This window comes from Chaetodon trifascialis, chromosome 5 (assembly GCF_039877785.1).
Source record: "Chaetodon trifascialis isolate fChaTrf1 chromosome 5, fChaTrf1.hap1, whole genome shotgun sequence".
In the NCBI taxonomy this organism is placed as follows: Eukaryota; Metazoa; Chordata; class Actinopteri; order Chaetodontiformes; family Chaetodontidae; genus Chaetodon; species Chaetodon trifascialis.
Genome location: NC_092060.1, coordinates 20,476,634 through 20,500,369, shown reverse-complemented (window position 1 = coordinate 20,500,369; position 23,736 = coordinate 20,476,634). Strand labels below are relative to the sequence as shown.

At 42.7% G+C, this 23,736-nt stretch overlaps 1 long non-coding RNA gene across 3 annotated transcripts in view; it reads left to right on the top strand.

The window, feature by feature from the left end:
* The window catches only part of LOC139331801 (uncharacterized), an 84,195-nt gene extending 60,915 nt beyond the window's left edge, over positions 1-23,280 (top strand). The window contains exons 4-8 of one of the 3 annotated variants that reach the window (XR_011602199.1): positions 885-995; positions 2,866-3,006; positions 4,503-4,581; positions 19,026-19,231; positions 20,824-23,280. This is a non-coding gene — a long non-coding RNA (uncharacterized lncRNA). Of the gene's footprint in view, positions 1-884; positions 996-2,865; positions 3,007-4,502; positions 4,586-19,022; positions 19,232-20,823 lie in introns of all 3 variants that reach the window. The other 2 variants (XR_011602198.1, XR_011602200.1) reach the window with 2 other exon arrangements.
* Positions 23,281-23,736: the final 456 nt, after the last annotated feature.

Below are 23,736 nucleotides of genomic sequence, written 5' to 3'. Positions count from 1 at the left end.
TTGGTGCTAATAAAGAGATATTCTGTATTTCTATCCCAGAGCTCCTCTTCCAAACCCCAACTATTGCATGCACCGTCACATTCTGCCCTTTTCTCCTCTGTTTCTAAAAATAGTAGATCTCTCCACTGAAAATGTAATAGTTGTGATCAAAGATCATTTTGTGCTCAAAGAGGCTTCTGTATTTGCATCTGGAAAACTGATTATCCGTTTGTTCTGTGGGGACATGCAGAAAGCCAAAAGGCAGCAACCTAAACTGGGAATTTCTGCGACTACAGTATGGGAGCTTTCATCGTGTGGTCTGACCAAGCCGGGGTAATATTCCATAATCATTGAACCCTGCCACACCCTTCCCCCCGGTAATCACAACTGATTAGACCTCCGCTTCCCAGTTTGCCACTTGTCCGCCGCCATCTTTACTCTCGCGCTCTCTGCCTAGCAACAAGCACAGGCGCCATTTTGGACAGGGTATACTGGGCATACATAAATTTAATGTAAATAAATCCATTTCACCTTGGGATCCATTGAATTGCTATCTTGCCCCCCTGGGTAGCTGTTATGCCATGCTTGGGTTGAGCCCCAGCTGTGTACCAGGGGGTGGGCTGCTTTGTCACACCGGGTCTTTGGTTTTATGCATCATCATAACCATGCGTGACATCTTGCGTAACTTGCGCTGTGCGGCTCCCATACTTTTCCGAGTACGGCTTCAGCGCTCGGCTCGGGCTGTGTCAGCGTTGACTCCGACTGACCAAGTGTGATTTTAATTGGATCTCTGGCTTTTCCCCCCATCCTCCCCGGGTCAAGCCAGTGGTGCTCTTGCTCCCCAACTTGCTTTCTTTTCATCCACCCCTCTGTGCCCCCCCCCCCCCCTTTTTTTTTTTTGCCAGGTCCCCTTGTTCCTCCGTCTCATCTATATCTATCCCTGCAGCTCCTGGCTATCTTCACCCTCTATGGCTCCTTCATGATGGCCCCCTAATCTCTGCCAGTGTGATTCCATGGTAAGTAGATGTCCTCTGCCAGATTCTCCCCCAAACATGCATGGAACTTGACTCATATATCTGCTCTTTCTGCAGAATGCCCCTCTGTCCATGGAAAATTGCAACCCCACATGGTAAACTGGATGCAGCTGCACTGCTGCTTTCATTTTTTTTCTCACATTCTCTTTCCAGTTGGAGAACGCTAGCTACCGAGGGCTTTGGCATCAAGGCAACAATGATGCTAACAATGCATAATGAGGACAATTGTAACAATGAAGAAAGATTGATTCTGAAGTAAAAGATTTAACAATATGTAATATGGCTGTCAATAAGATTAAACAGAGGAGCGAAATGAATCACTTGTTCCTCTGTGAGAACATTAGTAAGGTAATCTGTTTCATGTGTTAATTTGACAGCCTGACAATTAAGATGCTTTTAAAAAAACAACATCAGAAGCAGGGCTCTCATGTAAGACAATGCAATCATTACAATTATATGCACGTGTGTTTACAAACCATAAAATGGTGAGTAGGATTGCAGAGTCCCAGCGCTGTGCTCTTATGATTTAACCACTGATCCTTCAGATTTCTTTCTCATCCCCATGCAGTTTTCTGATTTCAGCGGTGCCAGCCCCCTGTGTAGTCCAGCCTGTACCAGGGCTTATTAAACTGGACTCCTATTCACTCTCCCCAACGGTCGCGCCACTGTCAACTTAAGCCCAAGCCCCTCGAACACTCAGCTCTCCGACTATTGTTGCAGAATTCGCCAAAAACTGAGTATCGCTGAACAGCCAATATGCAGCGGGATAGAGGGAAAGGCCCCGCCTATCCTCATATCTAATGCATATTTGTCTTTTGATGCATTGCAATTTACCCCTGTGGATGGTTCTTAAAAAGATGTCTTTTTTTTTCTTTTTTTTTTCATTTATTATCCATGCCTTACATAACAGATATTTTGACAGTTTCTGATGAGCCAGTTTCTGAGATACGATGGAGACTTTAATGGTCTCCTGTGAGCTGGTAAGCTCAGGAGGTAACCGCATGACTGACAATGATTATCTCATGCGACGAATAAACAACAAACGGAAAGTGTTTCAATATGGCCCGCAGTGTTTGTTGTGGCCTGTTGCAATGCAAAAGGAAAATAAATAATATTTTAAAAGTCCACATCTTTCAAAATCCGTAATTCCAAGTTTTTTTGGGAGTTAGAGTAGGTTGTGTGGGGTGAGCAGACCTTTGAAGATCTTTCAACTCCTGGAAGCTCCAGGCCTATGAGATGCAATGCCATCCTTTTAAGGGAATGACCATAACTTTGGTCCCCTTGCTTCTAATCCCTCCTCCAGACCCTTGTCATCAGAGATCAACCAGGCTGAGCCTTAATGTCCTCCACACGCTGGCAAGGGCAGCTGGTAGCTTTCATGTATGTGAAGAGCCAGATGAATATGCTTAAATCTGCACGTTGGAGCAGGAATTGATGCCTTTATCGTCATCTGTGCTTTTTAACCGTGCTGCAGTATCTTTGAGAAATTATCAGTTACACTTTAGAGCCTCTGCTTAATGATTCACATTGTACAGAATACATTTGAAGCATTTCGTTAGAAAATGTTAAAAAGGCTTTGATCATGACGCCTAAAGAGCACAATGCCTTAGATTTTACAAAAACAGTGCAAAGAGGCCCTAAGTGCCTGTTGTCTTTGCTGTCTCTCAAAACTATCACATTTCATTAGCAACAGTTCAGTTCTGTTGCGAGATACAGCATTTGAATACTTTTTGTACGATTCCTCAAATCTCTGTCGTTTGAGGTTGAACTTAAAAAAGGGATCACATTGATCGCGGTCCAGGGTGTTTCAAAGCACGGAGTAATCGCAAGTGTTTAATTTTATCTGTTGCAGTATGCATTGCAAGGCGGCTGTGTAATCAAGCCTGTGAACTCGACATCTGAAGGAAGGATTCTGTTTCTGATCACATCCCCATTGAAGTCCATCCATTCGCTGAACATGGATGTGTCGACACACTCGCGCTCGCTCTCCTTGGTATGTGGCCGTCAAATTAATACACGTACTTGACATGATGCTGTGTATAGTTTTCGCCTGATGTCTAGTGGTTGTAGCAGTACAGGGGGCCACATTTTAGAAAGCCCAGAGTGAGGACGCACGGCGATCTCGCTGTTAACCTTCAGCGATACAAGAGCACCCCAGGGCCTAACTCTACAATGATGGATGTAGGGTGGTGGGGGGTTAGGGGGGCCCACACGCAACCCAGGAATTCCCCTTGGGCCTTTTCAATTACAGTTCGACCAAGCTCCACACTGTGATGATATGTTGCTTTAAGGCTGTGACATTAATGGAGGGGACAAATGTGATTTGGTGTGGTGTTGACCCTAAAGTGCATGACAGAAGCACTCTCATGGTACCCAGGAAACAGGAAGAAATGCAAGGCAACCTGTTGTTGCTTTGTTTATTTACAGTCATCAATAAAATAATCCAAACAGACCAAATTTTCATCTGGGTTCCTGTGAAGTTAAAGAACTATTGATGGAAATAGTTTAGCATCAGCCACAGGCTAAAGGGAGCACAAGGAGCATGAGAGAGAGTAATTAGCCACTAGCGCGGCTTTGAGGAGCCCAGGTAACGGATTTAAGAGCGGCAAAGGGAAAGTGCTGGACTGTCCCTTCATCTTTTTCATGATCAATACGGCAGCCTAACCTTGTATTGGACGTATACTATGATATGGTAATGAGATTTCAAATGCGTGTCTGTGTAGGTGTGTGTGCGAGCACTTGTGCACAATTAACATCAGAAACAGCTGCAGTGGTTTTGTCCCGGGATCAGCTCTATGGCAGTATCACCGCTGACTGAAACCTGTGAAGTTTGCACTCTTCCACAGATGACTTTCTAAAAGTCACAACTCACTGCATCTATTTCAGTCCGCAGGGAATAATCCTGTGTTCTAGGTATCTGGGAGAGGAAGGGGATCAAAAATCCACCCCACATGCACCACATGAGTGTTTCATATAGCTCCCTCAGGTCCGTTATTAAAGTGGGATATGGCTGTAGTAATCAGCGCTTGTCCTCAGCTCCACTCCAGTATCTGGTACATTATCTGCACAGTTGCTGTTGGGAATGCCATTGTATTCCTTCAGTTATGTAATTGACAGAATTATGCAATTCATCCGTGCAACTGGGGTGTGTCTCAGAAATATTAATCTGCAACAAAAAAGAACATATTCCCTTGGAAATACAGCGCCTTCAGTGTAGCAAACACAACATCCCCACCCTGCTTTGACAGATATCAGGTCAACACCAAAACAATATCTGGGGTCTGAAAACAGCTTGTGTGTGGAGGAGAAGAGAGAGGAGTTTACTGAAGAACATACGTGTTTGAAATTGTGCAATATCTGAAAGTTTTAAGGACACCAGCGTAAAAAGCCTCACACTTAAAAACTCTGCATATCTTGTAATTGACTGGCATTATTACCAACTTGATCAAACACATCATTAACGATGCTCTGTACGTTAACTTCATTCAGAACGTCTGAGGGGTCGTGAATTATGCCGTGGAAAGGAAAGAAGAAAGGGTAAACCTCTCCCTCTCACCAGCAGTGCACCGTAAGTCCCAAACTCTGCTTTTTTTTTGTCTGCATGCGTTTGAAATGTTGTACATTTACATCCTTTTATCAACACACAAAGTAAAGATACCAGCCAGTCGCATGAAAAAACAGAGCAAACGGATCAGGAGCCAGCGTGGGCTGTTGGTAATCCACACATGTGAACAAGATGCCAGAGGCAACGTGAAGTCACCGACATAATTATCTAAACACGTTTTATTATTCATCTCCATAATAAAACGGGCTTTTGCTGCTGTTGCGTGTTGTAAATGCATCCGCCTATAGATCATATCGGATCAGATGCGACCGTAGGTATTGATATTAATGGACGCTGTTCTTGTTAGTTCAGTTTAATTTGTGGGCGCCCTGACAAAGTATGGAGGCTAATAAATGTCTTTTATTGTCCTCTGAGAAAACCAGATGTTGGGGGTGGAATAGTGGTGTGCGTGCGTGCGTGCGTGTCTCTCCTCCAAAGTTAAATGAAACCTACTGTAGGCCACAGCAGCGTGGAGGACTGATGTCCCCGTGTATTCTAGCTCACAGATCACAGAAGTTATGAAAGACTGCTCTTTGATCATTTCCATTTCCAAAATAATTTGCTTTGAACATTTCAAGTCACTTGTGCTTTTATTTATAAAGCCTATTTAGACAATCAAGGGGTTGAAAATAATTAGGCTCGCGTGCACACGAGTGTGGACATGTATTCCCTTTCAATCAGTTAAAACCAGCTCTGTTAATTAAAGTTCTGAGCCGTTACTCTGCCCAAATAATTTTCTTATTAGCGACTGCCTTCCTTAGATCTGTTGTCAGCAGAGCATATTTTCTTTTGGTTGCTCCTTTCTGTGTTTTCTTTTTTTTTTATTTCCTCTCACAGAAATCCCACTGACCCATATAGTTGATCTCATTTTTGAAGCGTATAATATAGATTCCACGTTAAGAGAACGGAGGCTCTATTATTAGTCCCATTTGAGGTGCACAGCCTCCTTCTAGGTGCTGCCGCGTGTTGCTGAATTCCCTGAGTGAAGCATTACCATCTCATTTGGGTAAGGGTGCGATTACCTCATGCAACCGAGCTGTTTCATCACAGAAAATGCAGGGGGAGCCGAGCTGTCGCTGTTGACTGTTTATACGTGCGGCTGCAGGTAGAGGCGTTCCAGATACATTTCACAAACATCACACATGACAACTTGTGATGGCACCTTACTGATGTTTCCCTTGAAAGGTCTCTCACTAACAACAACATCCTATTGATCCTCTGCACCATTTTAACAACCTCCTCACACCCTCTCACACATACACACCTGAGTGGGTATGGATTGAAAATGTTAGCAGTTAGCGGCTAGCTTTCGCCAACACATCCTCCATTGTCAATTAGGCCCAGTCATTGTGGGGTCGGCCCTGGAGGAGTCCCGCGCAGGCAGAGCGTGATGGAAATCAGCAGTGTAAATAACGGCTCATCCCTCAGTGCTGAATTAATATGCAATACTTGCATTTTTGTGCTGATTAAAAGGCTGTGGCACGTGATGAGCTATCAAAACAAGAAATAGACTACTTGGATTAAAATTCTGCTTTTAATTGGAGAGATGAAAGGAGCAATTAGTTGCAGTTGAGTTAAGTTCTTTTTTTCTAGTCAGCTTGTCCTCATTTACTAGAAAAAGGGAAAAAATAATAATGCATTTTCACCATACCTTCTTCAATTTTGGCATTTTTGGTTTGAACGACTTTACTTTGGTGGGTACACCTGTACCATCTATTGTAATTCAATACAGCAGCTCCGCCATGAGTTCTACCTTTATTAAGTTTGTCCTGTTCAGCTTTTGCTGACATCATTGGAAATGTTGGAAACATGAGGAGAGCCAAATACTAGAAACACTTACAGTGTAGCACCACCAATAACTATGACCTTAATGCTGAAACACAGAATTGAATCAACACCTCTGCAACAGTGTAAAAAAACTGCACATTTTAGGCATCAGACAGCACAGGTGTATTGGACTGCATTAGATTGTACAGGTGTATCTAATAAAGTGAGTGTATTTCTACTCACTGTGCTGATGCTTCTCCATGTGGTTGTGGTGTATAACGGTGCTGTTGAGGCCAGAGGGTCAAACCTTTAGATCTAGATTTTAACACAGACCACTCAGTTGCCGCTTCATTAGGTACATCTAGGTAAAACCGATGCAGTCAATTCAGGCAAACTTTAAGTCCCCCTCTCCAGCTTTTACAGTACACATTTAATGAATAGTTATAACGCACTATAATGCAGCTGTAAGCAGATATAAGAACATTTTAATGGTTGATCGATATACAGTGTTTGCCAACAATTTAAACTTCTATCATTTTAAATGATCACAACTCCTATTGTGGGAGCCCATAGGAGGAATGATAAACACAACACTCATATCTCCTACAGCCACATTATGATGTGTTATAACCATTTACCAAATGTTTATATACTGTTCATGAAAAGGAGGAAAACTGCATACCTGCTGTATTAGGCTGCATTAGTTTGAACTTTGTGTGACTAATTAACTGACCTGAGTGTCTAATGCTTTGCTCAGTCTACGTTATCCTTTGTTAATAACAAAAAGCACAGGTTCAGTGAGATGTCCTCCTTTCTCAGGGGTCTTGGGAGGACTTGTGCAGTGTTGATGACACCATATATAAACAGCGTACAATTGGCTAGTGAACAGAAAGAAACTCCCACTTGTTGGCCTCCATCCTGCTCAGTCAATATATGTGTCGCATCCATATTCTTTATTCTGTACATTTGTAGCCGTGAGGCACCTGTTTCAGCGAGCCTCAGATTCAAACGTGTGATGTGGCGGCTGTTTGGAGTCTGAGGGGCAAGGCTGCTTTGCAGTGTTAAAGGATACATTTCCTGTTGTGGAAAAGGGGGCGAGATGACCAGTGGTGTCGTTCTGTTATTGCACCGACCTTACTCATCAATCAGAAATCCAAGCTTTGACAGTTGCCAACATTAAAGGGCTCTTGCCAGCGTGTCCTGTGCCAAGAGGCTTCATTCTGCTGAGCATATTAATACACCGTAGGTCACAAGGAGGCTCATCACTGATCATGAAGGGAAGGATAGATACTCCTGAGCCACACCCAGGCATGATTCAAGTCAGTATTCATACTGGAACATACAGTCATCAAAGACAGTGCAGTAATGGACCACTGAAACGATCGAAGAGGTGTGAGACCTTTTTTTTTTTGGTCAAGTGAAGAATTGAAGGATTTTATTCAAACAAGACACAAAGAGGAAAACGTAAGACAACATGAGTTTAATTGAGGGATCCATTACAGCATTAGATACATAAAGGGAATAAGAATTTTTCTGCACATACACAGATTATTATTTGAAAAGTAAAGCAGTGCTTATTGTTGGTAGACTGTGTGCACGTTGCCTGCAGACGTATTTGCATTCCAGGCTGATTTGGGGATTCGGCTTCAGAAATAAACCTCATGTTAAGAAAAAAGAAAAAAATCCAGTAAAATAACCAGGATGTCACAGCTGCCAGTTGCAGGCTGTGTCAAAAAAAACTTTACTTTTCATCCTGATTCCACTCATCTGCGTTTAGGTGTGTTCAATATGCTTCTCTCCACCCATTTGGGGTTTTGATTCAGGCAAGACGTCTGTTTATCTGAACAACCGGCAGAACTTCAGCTGAGCCTCTTTTGCATTCAGATTTGTGTCTTGAACATCTCAAGCAAGTCAAGCTAACAGTCAAGCTAACTGCTGTAACTCTCTTTGATCTGCTGCTTTAACCACACATCAATAATCACATTCATTTGAATGGAATTTGTGCCAAACATTATAGGTGCTTATTTACTGGTAATGAGCCTTTATGCAGGCTGAGTCGGGTTTTGTCGACATTTTTGATTTTGGAGTAACTTCAAGCATTAAAAGTGTTATTTCACATATAAACTTAAAGTGTGCACATCATGTTTATTAGACGTTCTCATTCAGAGGTCTACTTTCAGCAGCTACAATGAGCCTGTCTCAGCGTGACGGACCTTGCTGCTTATCAGACGTGAACAAGCAAAATCCATTCATTCATCCGAAAATATGTGTGCCACAAAATATACAGCTCACTGCTGCCTCACAGCCCCAACAGTGACTACTGCTGTTTTGCATGGGGCGCCATCTCTCAAAAATGAGGTGGAGCCACACAAGAAATCCCCAGTTGGACAAAATATGTGCAACATAACATGCATGTTTCATGATATGAGTAACAAGACATTCTGAGTCGGCACCCGAGCAACATAGTTTACGCCTTTACCAGCATTTAGAGTATCTTAATTCTTATGCAGAGAGTGTGATTTAGCCTATTCTGTGTGTACCAGGACATGTTTATGGGCTAATAGGCCTTTGTTAGTAGTACTCTATTTATTTAATACAATTGTAGTGTGAACAGAAGGAATAATAAACAGGCTGACTAAACATACGATTCTTCTTTTGGGCTGAGAAAGCCCTGTGTAAGGACACAAAAGGGGGACGTTTCCACTGCGGAAAGTAAATTCTTTTGAAGTGGAACTAATCATCTGAGGGATGGTTCTCGTTGTCCTAACAACGCTGCTGAATTGGAATGAGCCTTCTTTTTTGTGGAAGATATGTTTTCTCTTTTTCATTCAGAACTGATGATGATAGTAGTTTCACGCCCTGTCCACCCACATTGTCCGTCCAAACTTCTTTGCAGATAAGTCTTTACTTGGAGACGCCGAACACACGGTGGGTGACTCTTGGACTGTGACGTCAGCCTCACTCCTCTGTCTTCCAGCCTTTACGCTTTTTAATACCGTTAGAATGAAAAGGGAATCTCACAGCAAATCCTCTCCAATAACACTTCTTTCTTAGAGTGTGAAAAGATCAAGACTTTTAAACTGCGCCTATATCATAATGTACCAGTCACTCTTAAGATAATACTGCTCTAATGTTTCTAGTTTGGTTTGCTTTTAACAAAATTAAGAGTTAAATATGCACATTGGACGTTTTTATGTTAATTAAAAAAGGAAGCTGTGTTTAAACAGTGCTTGGAGTAAACATTTCCCATCTTTGAATGCTCTAATCGGTTTTCTGAGTGTAGAGATTTGTTAGGATAGGAGGTAAAATAGTCAAAATATTCTGTAATAAGCGGCTTTAATGCTCTTGTTTCTTTTTTTACATCAGAGTATCTTGAATGCAGCAGTTAAGGCTTTATTTGCATTTCTCTAGTGTAAAAATCTGAACTGGTGGATCTCCCTCTCTGTATCTCCTCTGCATTTTGAAAAGCTATGCTACTTTAGGCTGCATTAATTACTTGCTTCTTACAAGTGAAGATCTGAATTATTCTGCCTTTTCCTGACATTAGCGGACAGGACGTGGTTTGAAGGTAAAGGACGTTTATTCTCATCTCGGTGTAATTAACCTCAAACTAAGATTAAATTAAAACACTGACCTTAAAGAGCATGCTGACATTTGCATGCTTTGTACAATGTGATCAAGTGACGTAGGTATAAGTAGCTGATTAGCTATTCTTTGTGAAGGTTTAGCCCCTCTTTTATGATACATTATGCCAACTATTCTGTCCCTGCATGTCAATATTTGCCAGCTCTGTTAGGGTGTAAAAGTGAATGCAGGAGACTATAATGTTCTTCTTCCTCCTAAAGATACTACATCTCATTTACAAACCAAGTAAGGAGTTATTAGCTGGAATGATGAGGTCTCTGATTCACCGCGACACCTCCTTTGTGTGCAGCTGAAGGGATGTAACTGTGTGCTCCAGCTTCTGCCCGGGGTCTCCTCATACTCCCTCAGGGAGTTTAGAAAGGTAACTTTGGCCCTCTGACCTCAGACTGAGAGAATTCCAATCTCTTACCGTTACTAAATCTTTATCTTCACACAGGCTGTATAGCTTCACCTCTCTTGAGTTATAAACTGTCTGCCTTTCTGCTAGTCCTATAGTCATCCAGCCGTTTTATTGTCTCAGTGGGGGTACAGAGTTCAGGCAGCAGTCATCCCCAAACAGAGGTGAACTGTTTGGGGAAGCGTCCTGGCTACTGTGCTAACTTATCATTCAGACCTGTCGAGGCTTTGAAGGAGCACAAAAAACGACAACACAGGGTGAATTCTTCACTGTAAACTAGCTGTACATTTCAGCGCGCAGGCAGTTTGTCACACGGATAAATAAAATTGCCCCTTGAGGGATGAATGTACTGAAAAAGGCTCTTGTTGCTCTTGTTGAAACTTTAAAATATTCACCTCTTTATAGCGAATAAATCATTTGAAACAGCGTCTTCACGGCGCAAAGATGGCCACTGGAGTGGAAATGTTAGCATCGACAACAAATCAAAAGTAAATTAACCATAAATTCAGCTTTAACCATCACTAGATCAGTCCCCAGAACTTATATTTTTGCAGTTTGTACTTATTAACTGCTTAATTCAAAGCTTTCCCACTGTGTTTTTCATGCTTCTTATGTGAACTTCTGATGTCTACATAAGTCTGCATTATTCATACTTTCTCTCCCAGATAATTTATTAATTGCGATATAAAGACAAGGACACCCAAAGAATAATAGGTTTCAGATTTATGTTGTAAAATAGTCAAAGAAAAAGGTTTCAAATCAAACAATTTTTCAACCCTCCACAATAGCAGCCTGTTGGCAGCGGAGTCAAGAATGTAGCCAGAGATTTGGCAAACAAATTAGACCCAATATGAGTCTGTGTTGATCACTATAGTGAAGTATTTGTATTACTGAGAGGCAGGTGGCAGCCAAATGAACAAAGTCGTTCTCAGTCAAAAACTAATTCAAGCGCAGTACAGACTTGCGCTCAGCAGTCATTAATCTACATGATGTTCGGTTAAAGCAACAGCTTTTCACACACACCACTTTAAGTGTATTTAGGCTGCTGATGCGGGATTTGGCAGCAGCGTGTTCACAGTGATGTCACGCAGAGTTGTCTGCCTCAGCTGGAGACAATAACAGCAGGAATTAGCCTTGCCTCTCTCTCTTTTTTGAAACGGTGAAAGAAATGTTTGGATGTTGAATCTGTTTTGTCTTGTCACTGTCTGCCTGCTGTACACTGCCTGCTGTCTGCTGAAGCCTCACTAGCTCACACACACTATTACTGACTGGAGCAGGTTAAGGCAGGACACGGCGCATAAGCTCGTGGCACACTTGAATGTAGGCCATTTTTAGTTCTTGTTGGTTGGAAAAAAAATTCAGCCCTTTAGAGGATACAAACTTGGAATCCTCAAAGAACCTAATTTCTTCTTCTCAGCTAGAAATTGCCTCTTTTAAAGCTCAATGAAAGCACACTGTATTCTAAACTTGGATAAAGAGGCTGTGAGGAGGCAAAATGGTTAGCAATTTCAACGGCCCAGGAATACTGTATGCTTTCTTAACAGAGCGATCGATCAGTTGTGTCGCATTATCTTCGAATCTTCCAAATATCCCTTGGCGTGCTTTGTGATTTTTACATGCCATGCGGTAGCTGGTTGCCATTGTCAGCATGGCAGACTGGGAGCCGAGGAGAGGACGCCAGCGCTGTGCCAGTTGGCTCAAGTAGTGAAAACACAAGGCAGACACAGCACGATTCTAATCTTTATCGTTCCAGACACGAAGGTCACTTTTGTGGCGTTTGCAGTTTTCATGCAGCCCATTAGTCACAAGACAGATTCCACACACGACGTATGGATCTATGGAGCCACATACAATCGGCCGTCACTGCCACTGCTTTCTGTCACGTGTGTATTGAAGTGAGTTAAATGTGAGATTTAGCCTGTTTACGCTATTAAAATGTGAATTTTCCTCAGAAATTAAAGGGGAAAGATTGAGGTCAAGTTATTCAGACAGTGTTATGTAACAGTGGGTGAGCCGGAGCTACTCCAGCGATCAGGCAAACAGTTATAGCACATGTTTATTATTAAGCTACCATCAGAAGTGATAAATATTTCTCCTGCATTTTTCCAGAATATGAAACCAGCACCATGCTGTATGTGCAGATAGTAGGAACGCCTGCTCACAAGGTGTTCGTCGTGATTTTTTTCATTTAACGAGCTGCAGCTATTCCCCTATTCTGTTAAATCCCAAACAAATGCTGCTCTCGTCTCTGCTGTGCTGCATTCGCTGTGGCTTGCAGCAAATAAAAAACGTGTGCACCTTAACTTATTGTATAGCTTTATCAGGTTTCACGCAGCTCTCGAGCCTGTGGATCTATCCTCCTGGTGGTGCTTTGCTCGGTAGACAATAGTCCTGCAAATATCAGGGGCCAAGTCATTATCTTCGGCTCAGCAGGTGTAGACATTATTGGAGTGTTGAACTAATGATATGTAATGAGCTCTCTGTGACACATGTCTAGCCACCCTTACTATCATGGGGCCCATTAATAGATAACAGCATCATAATTAGCTTCGTTGGGAAGCCAAACCTGAGCTTATAAATATATCAAACTATATTTAAGTTGTGTGCACAGTTTCACGTGCTGTGTCTTCCTGCAGTGGCCCAGAAAGTGATTTAATCTTGCTTTTACTGCTATTTCATGTGTTTGTACATCAACATGGCCCTGGTAGCACACACAGTATTCCCTTTCTAGGTGTGCACATGCACAATTGTCTGTAACGACTTTTCTTTTGTAAAACAAACACCAAGAAATTTATTCCATGACGGACAGAGGGGCGAGTTGGTATTTGTTAGTGTTTTCAGTGTACTCGGTAAATTGAAAGCCCAGGACACAAATACATGGCTGTCTTAAAAATTTATATTGGAAATGGTTTTGATGTTGTACCCCACTGCAAACACTTTCAGCCTTCTGCAGGTCTCCTAGCAACAGCAAACAAAGGCAGGACCCATCTCAAGTTTCCCGTGGAGCGGCCAGTCCGGCGTGCCTTTGATCTTGACTGGGAAAATAGCTGAGTGGGCACTACTCACATTTGTCTTTCATTTACTCCAGCCCCCCCGCCCCTCTCCCAAAATGCTCCCTGAAACAGCCAAATCTTCATCTGTCCCCAGCAACCAACACCCCTCCTGGATAATCGACCATAGCAAGGGAAGTCATTGAAGCACGACAAAGTTTGGTTGAATCTGGACGTTTTGGGTTCGGAGCAGAGTTGCTACCTTTAGCAGGCTATCGTTTGCGGTTCCTCTGTGCTGGGACGTGAGTGTGTGTGAACCAAGATGGTATTTTATCCTTTGTTTCCATTGTCTCAGTGTAGTCCTATGGCTGAATATATCAACCTGTGCCCCGGGGCTTTGAAATAAAAGCCATAATAAACACAATAAACAGCGCCTCTAACTCTGCCTTTGCGAATGTTTTCAGCTTTATGAACTTGCACCAAAGTGAAAATACTCCTTTTATTCCATGAAAGTCCCAGCGCCCACAGAAAAGTGAGCTCACAGTGGAGCCGATGTGCAGAGTGATGGGGCTGCCACAGAGCGCTCGGAGTTTGAATTCTGCATTTAAAAACTAGGATGCACACAGGAAGAGGAGTATTTTGAACTCCCCGTGTTTAATAATGCTTTCGAAGAAAGTCCTGGCAATCAGAATCCAAATAACTCCCTCGTTCTGCTCACGACCAAAGATAGACAGGGCAACGTATCTTAGAGCTATTGAATTTTATCTTACGCCAGTGCTCTGCTCTGCTTTCATCCAAAACAGCTCAGACAGCTCCGGAGATTTAACAAATTGAAGTGTTACACACTGTTTTGGTGTAATTTACTGTAATTGATGTTTCTATCTTGTGCTGAGGCCTTCTAAAGCAATTGCTTGTGTTTGTAGAAAGACATGCAGCCCAGTGGGGTGTATTGACTCAGGCTGTTGACTAATACTGCTCTATTGGCATGTTTTAATGCTCTCCCATTGTTTGACTAACAGACTCCTCTGTAAAGCTAAAAGCACACCTTGCACACTGCTTAAGATGGGGATCAGTTCTATACTTTTCCTACACTGCAGCAAAGAGCTGGAAATAAGCAGATTTTCTTTTGATAGGAACGGGTCAGCGTGCGTTGTCTGATCTGGTTCTGTTTTCCTGCTCGTGATCTGAGTTGAAGGCACACCGCTCAGCAAATTCTCAACAATGAATGTTGTTTTTATGAGAAGTAGAAAACATTGTCAAAAGTTACATTATCTGGTAGACTGTACATATTGATTTGGCACTGAATAACCTCGTTAAGCAGTGATGTGTACAGACAGCAGTGGCAGACCCAGTGACTCAATATTTAGTGGTAAGAGTAGCCTGGTGTTTCATTATACGCTGATTCCATATTCACATCCTTTTAAACAATGTAAAATGCTCCATTTTATACTCCAGTCCAGATGTTTCATCTGCAAAATTAGCTTAAAGTATCAAAAGGAAACTCGTTAAAATACTTATTATGCAGACAAATGGCCCATGTCAGCGTTATGGTTATATTTCAGATGAATAGATGATTCATACTGATGCAGTGATGTGTATTTTAATGTTGTAGCTGCTGAGGTGCAGCTGATTTAGACATATTTTTAAGATCATGAAATATCGTGCTGTTTGTGTGTGAAATCTTTCACAAAATACAGATACACCAATAAAGAACAAGTACCTGAAAACTATACTTTTTCAAGTACAGTACTTGAGTAGATCCACTTCCTTCCACCACTGCATATTTAATATCTTGTACATCAAAAATCAGACCAATAAAGGAAACAATGATAAACAGACGTTTAAAAACTGGGCAGGTTTTATCTGACAGAGACAACAAATCAAGTTTCCTTCAACAAATACATCAGCACAAATATAAACAGCATAAGATAAATCCTGGGACGTTATAATTGAAGATTTTGAAAAGTGAAATCATTTTGACTGAAAGCTCCGACTATTGCTTCCAAGGTCAAGAATGAAGCTTGACGCTCAGTATATCTTTATATAAACATGTCATAATGACACATACAGTTCTGTCTCAGAGCTACTTTGTAGCTGCTAGCTGTACGCTAGCGGACACGTTTCCACGAACTGTCGGCTGAAATTTAGCAGCTATATCTCATTTCTGTACAGCTGCATGTAAACATAAACACTGCAGTTAATCAAAATACTGCAAAACATCGTACATGACAGTGTTTTGTTAACTATATTCCACATGAGTGCTATTTGTGTGCTTTCCAGCGCCCTTTGGAGAGAAGAAACCCCATATTTCATCTGTTTTGCTGATGCTTGTTTGTGAGGAACACTCGTCCTAGCTGGGTCCTATTTCTGTTTGTCAAAGCTGCAGAAGAGCAAGTTTTTACTTTCCTTCATGATCCTTTTATGGAAGTGACTATGGATTGGGTTGTTACATGTGAAAAAACTGTGAAAAAGCTGGTCCCACCTCTGCCTTCAAGCGCCTCCATCCTCCCCTGCATACGCTTTACGCGCTGAGAAGCCTTACATTCATTACCTCACAATATCCAATGCTATAGAGTCACGTTGCTCAGCAGCGTTGTGATCTACTACACAGAAACTGAAGTGCTCAGAGAAGCAGACCCTTACCTTTCAAGCAGTCTTGTGACCTGAAAAGGCCAAGAAAGGTTTGCTTTTACCTCTCACCTTCAAGAACTCTTTTCTAACTTAAAGGGTTCTTCTGGGAAGAAAAAACAAACATTTGAAGCACATCTTTTTTCTCTCTCTCTCTCTCTTGCAAAAACCCATCGGAACCCATTTTAGCATATTTATTTATAGCATGTTTCTGATTCAGAATCCTGCGCAAAAAAAAAAGACTGTTATAGCATCAAGTATCATCACATTACCCCTGACAAAAAATAAAGCATGTCTTCATGCTTGTCTGCTGCAAACCCCACACAGAGTTCCACCCCTCTGATAACTGCATGTGCCATCTGACTCTGACAACAATGTTGGGGTGGGGAATGTATTAATATCCTCCTGAGCCCTAAGCATGCACATTTACTGTCACCTGAATTCATCAGTTTATATGCTTACCACAGCTCACTTACAGTGGGCTTCCATGCAGGCCTTAGCTTTAAGAGAGCATTTGTCTTGTCTGACCAATTTTGGAGATACAGACCCTTTTTTTATGAAACTAGAACAGGTTTATGATGCTGTAAGTTGAGCTGTGGTGATGTGTGGTGTGTTAAAGTCACAAAAATATTTCTTTGAACAGGTCGGTCCCTGAAATACACTGTATTAGATGTTGCATAGTTACTGTTAAGAGTGCTGCTGTGCATCCTTTCCCTCACTGTTGCCTTTGGGGGTTGTGAGCTTCGTCATGATATCCTTATAAATAATGTAGGTCAACAATTACATAAGGATACAGCACAGGGTCATGTTATTTGTATATTTTGCTAAAATTGCATCATGTGAATACAGACATTTTCTGTCGTTGCATCTTAATATTTAAAATTTTCTAAGCAGCAGCACCGAGGGCAAAGCCGCAGAGCAGATTCAACACAGAATCTCTGATTTTAAAACCGTCATTAATACACCAGCACGCTGTTTTTATTTGTACTGCCATCAGATTTCCTCTGCGAGGCTTTAAGTGTCATGAACAAGTTCAAGCTCCAGTAGCTCCCGAAATGGCAGGACCCACGCACACCCACCACACAGTATGAACAGTGAGCTCCTGATTCAGCGCTAAATGTTTGATTTAAGCAAATTAACTTTGACAGTTGTTCATCCATTCCAATACAATGAAGCTGAATACAACTCAACTACATTTTTAAAAAAGCATCAATGACAGTGTCTCTCTGGAAACAATGTCATCATTACTCTGTAAAAGTTGTGAAAAGATTTTATTGGAGCTACTTTACATTGATGAGGCAGGGGTGGAGGCACAAAAACTAAACCCAGACAGATTAAACCGACACCATCTGCACTGTTAGATACCTCCAGAAGTACGTCAGTAAACAGGTTTTGTCTTTGCAATTTGGGTGAGCTGACCCTTTAACTCAAAAGCCACTCACTGCTGTATAACTTGTATTCACTGTATTTCCCATTAAGATTACTTCTCCTGGGTAGACAGACTTGAATCATTACTTGAGCGTATTAATCTTACTCTGCACTCCCGTGAGTTCCCTAAATGTTTCTGCTCATTTGCACATAATTTGGTCCCAGTCACTCTACCACCAGTTTGCAAAAGAGCACCATTTAATTTCTGTCAAAGAGAGAGGATGTTACAGTGTGGAGGTGTTCAAGAGGGATTTTTGCTCATTTGACTGGTGCAAACCCACCTACTCTTTTACAATTCATCATGCTATGAGTGGAGACCATTGTAGTGGCAGCGATAAGTTTTGTATCTCGCATTTAACCGTTAAAATGCTCTGACCTTACACCAAAAGCCTAAGCGCACTCATACATGGTAAACTTAAGTTTAGCATGACATAAACGTGGAAAGAGATTCTCTTCAAACTGTTGGAAGCAGAAAAACTGCCTCCATAGATGAACTGAAACTGGCATCAATCAGCATTTATTACACATGCATTTAGCATATGATCTGTTGGCTGTTCGCTCTCACCAAACTCATTTAGTATGCTGTTTATCGACGCAGTTTTCTGCATCTCTGGAGTTTTCTGGAATGTAGGCTGCTACACCTACACAAAAACAGCAGCACTATAGATTTTCACACATCACTCAGGTCTGCAATAATTTTAACCTCCCAATATTTTTTCTCACCTCCAGAGCACAGCGTCTCGAGTTCGCCCATTTCAAGAAGTGAGTCCGCTCAAATCTCTGGGTACATAAAGAATGAGTAAAGCCCGCGTGTCTATTTAGAGTGATGCAAAGACATGTTACACCATCTCAATCTGTGTCAGCCTATACGCTATGTACACTTGGAAGAAGTCAGTGTCTGTTTGTGCCATATAGATTTATCACCTCTTAAGTTTATGACATTTCTGGAGAGAAAAAAAAACAATCATGGCACAGACGGAGTGGGGGTGGGGTGGCATTTGTCAGTGCTCTCATTGGGGTTCAAAAGTAGAATGCAAAATGTCTGTCTTTGTCTAATCCAACACATTTTATTTTTGTAACTGAGAAATCTGTTCAGGGACCCCAACATTTTTTCCAACTGTCAGGGTGTCATTTGTCAGAAAAAAAAGTGAAACTGCATTCCCACCCCCAGTCCTTCTGTATGTTGTGAGGTTATTGCTGTTTCAAACACGCAAGGTGGCGGCGTGTACGAGACGCACACGTGGACGTGGTGACCTGTTAACTCAAACAGTCACCCTTCATGGTCACTTTGCCCTGCAGAGAGCTCTTTGGCCGATCTCCTGACTTCCTCTTTGACACTGTTATGCCCTATAGCCTCATCCTCCATCAGTGAATGATGACTTTTTTAGGAGCCAAAGCCGTCGGACTCCAGAGTATTGTCCCTCATGATTGAGACGTTAACCTTCAGGGCAGCCCTTTGCTCTTTAGTGTCTAATTTTGTCTTCTCTCCCTGCTCTCCCCCTCCTGCCTCTTCTTCTCCTTTCCCTTTCCCCCTGGTTTGTCTCCGCCAGCAGCCGGCACAGTGAGGACGTCGAGCCATTAGCGAGTCCCAGCGCTGATAATGAAGCCACAGAGGTGGTCTGAGCCAGTGTGGCACAGGAGCTGGAGCACAGGAGGAAGGTAGATTAGGATAATTACCTGGCCACGGGGGGAACGCTGAGAAAAATGTCTCACTTCCTGCAGGCCTCGATCGAAGAAGGACCAAGTGCAGTGTAATCAGGTGCGACACCCTTTGCTCAGAAAGGAAAGAAAAATGAGTTCAAATCAGCGCTTGCGATCAAAATGTGAACTGATGCATGTCTGGTTTTGTCATCATTGTCACATCCCATCCGTGTGTGTACTTATTTGTTGTGTTTGCAGCCCTGGTTTAGGTCTCTTGCACATACTGTACGTAAGCCCTAAATATCCACACTCATGGAGACTTTGAAGAGCCTATGAGGTCAGGTTTTAAATTATGGTCTGCACCCACACCAGGCTTTCTCTCCCCACTCCTGTAAATCCATTTTCCACACAATGCATTTCAAATCAAAGCAGCGTCACCATAACACGCCTTAGGAAACATTAAGCCATAGTGCATTACTTTCATGTATGATAGCATAGCCCCTGTATGCTTTGATGTGCTCACTTTTTTTTAATGCTTTATTAATAATAACACACTGGCTGCGTCTCACACCAACATCAGCTTCTGGTGCTCCTTTCTCGACTCCAGAACTACATCCCTCACTCCTTCCATGCCTCAGCTCCGTCATCCCTCCCCAGCCCCTGAGCCTTGTCTCTGGATTGGCCTGTTTGTGTTTGGGAGGGGGGGATTAGAGAGAATGACAAGGGCCTCGAGATGAAGAGGGTGACAAAGACCTATCAGAGGGCAGAGAGTACAGAGCGCTGCATCATCATTGGTTGCTGTGGAAATCAGACACGTCTTCATTTCTTCCAGCCATCCTCTCCAAGTGCCCAGCTTTCATTTCCACGCCTGGAGAGGGAAGCAGGGAGAGGAAGAGAGAGAGAGAGAGGAGGAGGAGGGGGTCAGGATTAGAGTTTCTGTTTGCGCATTTAAGTGTGTGTGTGCACGCACATGTGTGTTTGCTTGCCATGTTGTGTGCAGTAAACATCTTAGAGATACAGAAGGATGAGCGTGTAGACACTGATAGCACTCACCTCCTCCAAAGCTGGCCAAAATACAAATGCTGGAGCAGATTTGTAGTCTAGCTGAACATGTTCCCTATGAATGGGAAGCCTGAGTCATAGTCAGAAGGATACAGATTAGAATACAGATGCCTCAGTGATTTCTCCATTATTTCAGCATTATCACCGGATATTTTGCGTTAGTGTCGCAGGGAAAGGTGCACCAAAGCACATAATGCCTGATCAGTATTTGCTGATATTTTCTTTCTGACAATTTCAAAGCAACGTTGGCAATTTAGTGGATCACTTAGCAGCTCCACGCATTCATCTGCTGATTTGATTGCCCGCTTTTGTGTTTCTTCTTGTTTGTGTTCCTTCCTGATGCCTCTTCCCTCTCCGTTCTGTACTGTTATTGAATCTCGATTTGTGTTGTTGTTGTCAGAATCTCAGCCCACAACTTCTGCAGCAGTTCTTCAAGTCATTTAAAGGCAATCTGTGGTTGTATTCTGGAATAAATAAATGTATGAATATACTGACGCAACTCATTTCTGTGTCTTTCAAAATGTGCTACGCGCAGCTACGTTTCCAAAAGCTCTTCATTGACCTGCGTGTATTTGATTTGTCACGCGTGCTATACGAGTATGCACACTCATAGCAATTATTCAGTGTCATGTAATGTTTTCCACACAGACTTGACAGCATTCTGCAGTGGAAGACCTTCCTAAAGTTTTCATATGAAGAACGTGCCTGTTGAGCTTGTTGTGCACCAGACTGTTTGCCTGCTTGTTAGGATGCAGCCAGTTGACTCTGGCTGCATGAACGGCGATCTGATGGGAGCAGTGGGGCTGGGCTCCAGCCGACTCTGCTCTCCTCCTCACCCATAATAGATCTGCGTGGTCTGCAAGCCCTCTGGGGGCACCTGGCTCCACTCCCTGCCATCTCTGGCCGAATCGATCGCCGAGGCCATCCCAGCGCGGAGACCGGGGGTCAGCTTCAAAGGCCTCCTGCCCACTTCCTGCCACCTGGTGTTCCGTTTCGGACAAAGGGTACATTTCTTTTCGGCTCCCTCCGCCCTCCATTGCCCTTCTACGAACAGGTTAAGGACATGGAGCCGGTACAGCTCCACCCTGTGATCCCCTTCAGCCTCCTCCCCAGTCGCCCACACGGCGAGAAGGTGAGAGATCAGGTTCATCCAGACACCACACAATCACACACCCATTTGATGTGAAAATCTGCTTTTGATTTAATTATGGCCTAAGGACGCATGTCTCTTTACATTGAAATGACTTGGTAATTTTGTACATTCTTCGTGGACCGGCACGTGTCGAGTGGACTTGAATCTCTGATCTCGGTTTAAATTTCAAGTATAGTGCATACATAACAAGTCACAGACAAAATAACCGCATTAATGTGGGGCGGTATTATTCATTTACAGGATATATTTAATGAGACGTATCATCATACAGCATGAGAGAAAAGTTAAGGTAATAGCTTGTTTATAATGATGCATTAAATTAAGTGAACTTCTTGGCTCTCACTTGAAACATGTTTCATTATTAACTGATCAACAGATTTGCTATGGTATGAATATCTCCATCTCTCTTTCCCTGTTGGTCAAGTAACAAATGGCAGGGCTATCGAACACACATTTTATCTCCATGAGGGCTGTTGGACAATTAGCTCCAAGAATACATATTAATCAATCGAGAATTTTGAATCTGCTTATTAAGCCCAGCCATTTTTTTCCCTCCAATACATTAGCAGATCTCAGTATGTCCGCTACTCTTGTGAACAGGGATGAGAAGGAGATAGAGGGAGAGGAAATAAAGGTCTGATGAGTTTGGCAAAGAGAGGATGGAGGCTGAGACAGATGGCATGAAGTCTGCAGCACTCTGGCGTGGCTCGCCTGGTGCTAAAATCCTCCTCTCTCACATTCCAACAAATCCTACCAGGAGGCTGGGGAGTCTGTCACACCACTCCAAGGATCCACACGGCTCTCTTCACCCGCCCCCCCTCCACCCCATCTCCTGCTTCTCCTCTGTCGCCCCGGCCCAACCGAGCCCCTGACCACTCTGTATATCGCATTCCTGCTATTTTATCCTCACATAAATATATATATGTATACACTCACACATTAACATCTATATAGGTGGGCCATGTGGACCTTTACAGGCCTGGTAAGATAAGAAGCACCAGGGGGTGAAGATATGAAGAAACTCTGTCTGACTGCTCTCATGGAAAAGGAGCCAGGGGGGCTTAATTGAGAGAGGTGGCCTTTCCTCTCGCTCCAGTGTAAAAAATCTTATTCAATAAACACTGGACCAAATCACAAGGGGAAGACTGTACAATCCATTTATATCAGAGGAAGAAGACATAAGAAGCTTTGTGATTAGTTGCACTACAGCCCACATCAGGCCATGGTCCTCAGCAGAAACACTGCAGCTCAATCTCAATCCAAACACACTGCTCAGACCCGTATTTCCATCCTCCCCGTGCGCCTTACAATTCAAAGTGGACAGTAAGTGCAACTGTGATTACGCACACAGCACAAGGCCAACAGCTGGACCACAAACTCTGAGTTTCTAAAGCGTGCTTTCTTTGACCACCTCAGACTAGTTCATCTGCTTCATAAGAACAAGCTCATTTATTTTACACTGCGCTCTCTTCCCACGTCTCCTTCTCGCTGTCTCTCTGCCTGCCTTCTGGTTTTTCTAATGAATGACTTCTGAGATGAGGCGCTGCTGTGAGGAGGTCACAGGGGGCGTCAGAATCACATTACTGTTAATGATAATAAAAAGAACAATCTGTGCTAAATCTCTTGGATGCCTTCTCTTCTCTCCCCATATGGAACGGATGTTTTATCTGCTATTGTTTTGAATGTCTTTACGTGTTTTTGAATTGAAGTCGATGCAATTAAAATGCACACTAAATATTGTTTTGTGTTTTCATGCATGCTATTGACAAAAGGCTGCTCTGATAAAAGGTATACAGTGGTGCACCATCTGGATTACAAAGTACACCACCAAGCACAACATCAGGCTGCCACATCTTAGAAACATGGTGCTGCATGAGAAAATGTATTCCCTACGGTATGATTTTAAGTGCACAGCGAATGCCAAGAAGAAGACTCAAAATGCAAACACAACTTCTGTCATTTGACAAAGGTTATGCAGGAGTCGGGTTTTATTGATGTGACTTCAACTTTTTACTGACAAAAGGTTACAGGAGTTTGCAGCTTTTGGTCCAACTCTATTCAACTTAAATTAAAGCAATTAAGTGGAAATCAGTGGAAGCATGCATTTGATGGATGACAGCTTTCCTCATGTTTGCGTGCGGCCTCAATGCAAACCTTAACAGCTCTACGTTTCTACAACTAAGTATAATGGCAGTGGAAAAACTCATATTGACACAGCTTTTTAAAAAGTGAGCTGAAAACGGGACCGTATTTCAGCAACCGCAAAATAATACAGAATAATACGCCCAGCAGGTCCGGATGAGTTTGAACAAGCGTCATCTTGCTGTTCGGGTTTTCATCACTGCTGCAGGCTGTCATATCAACATCTACTCAACACCGAAGTGTTTGCCGGGGTTGTTGACATGGAT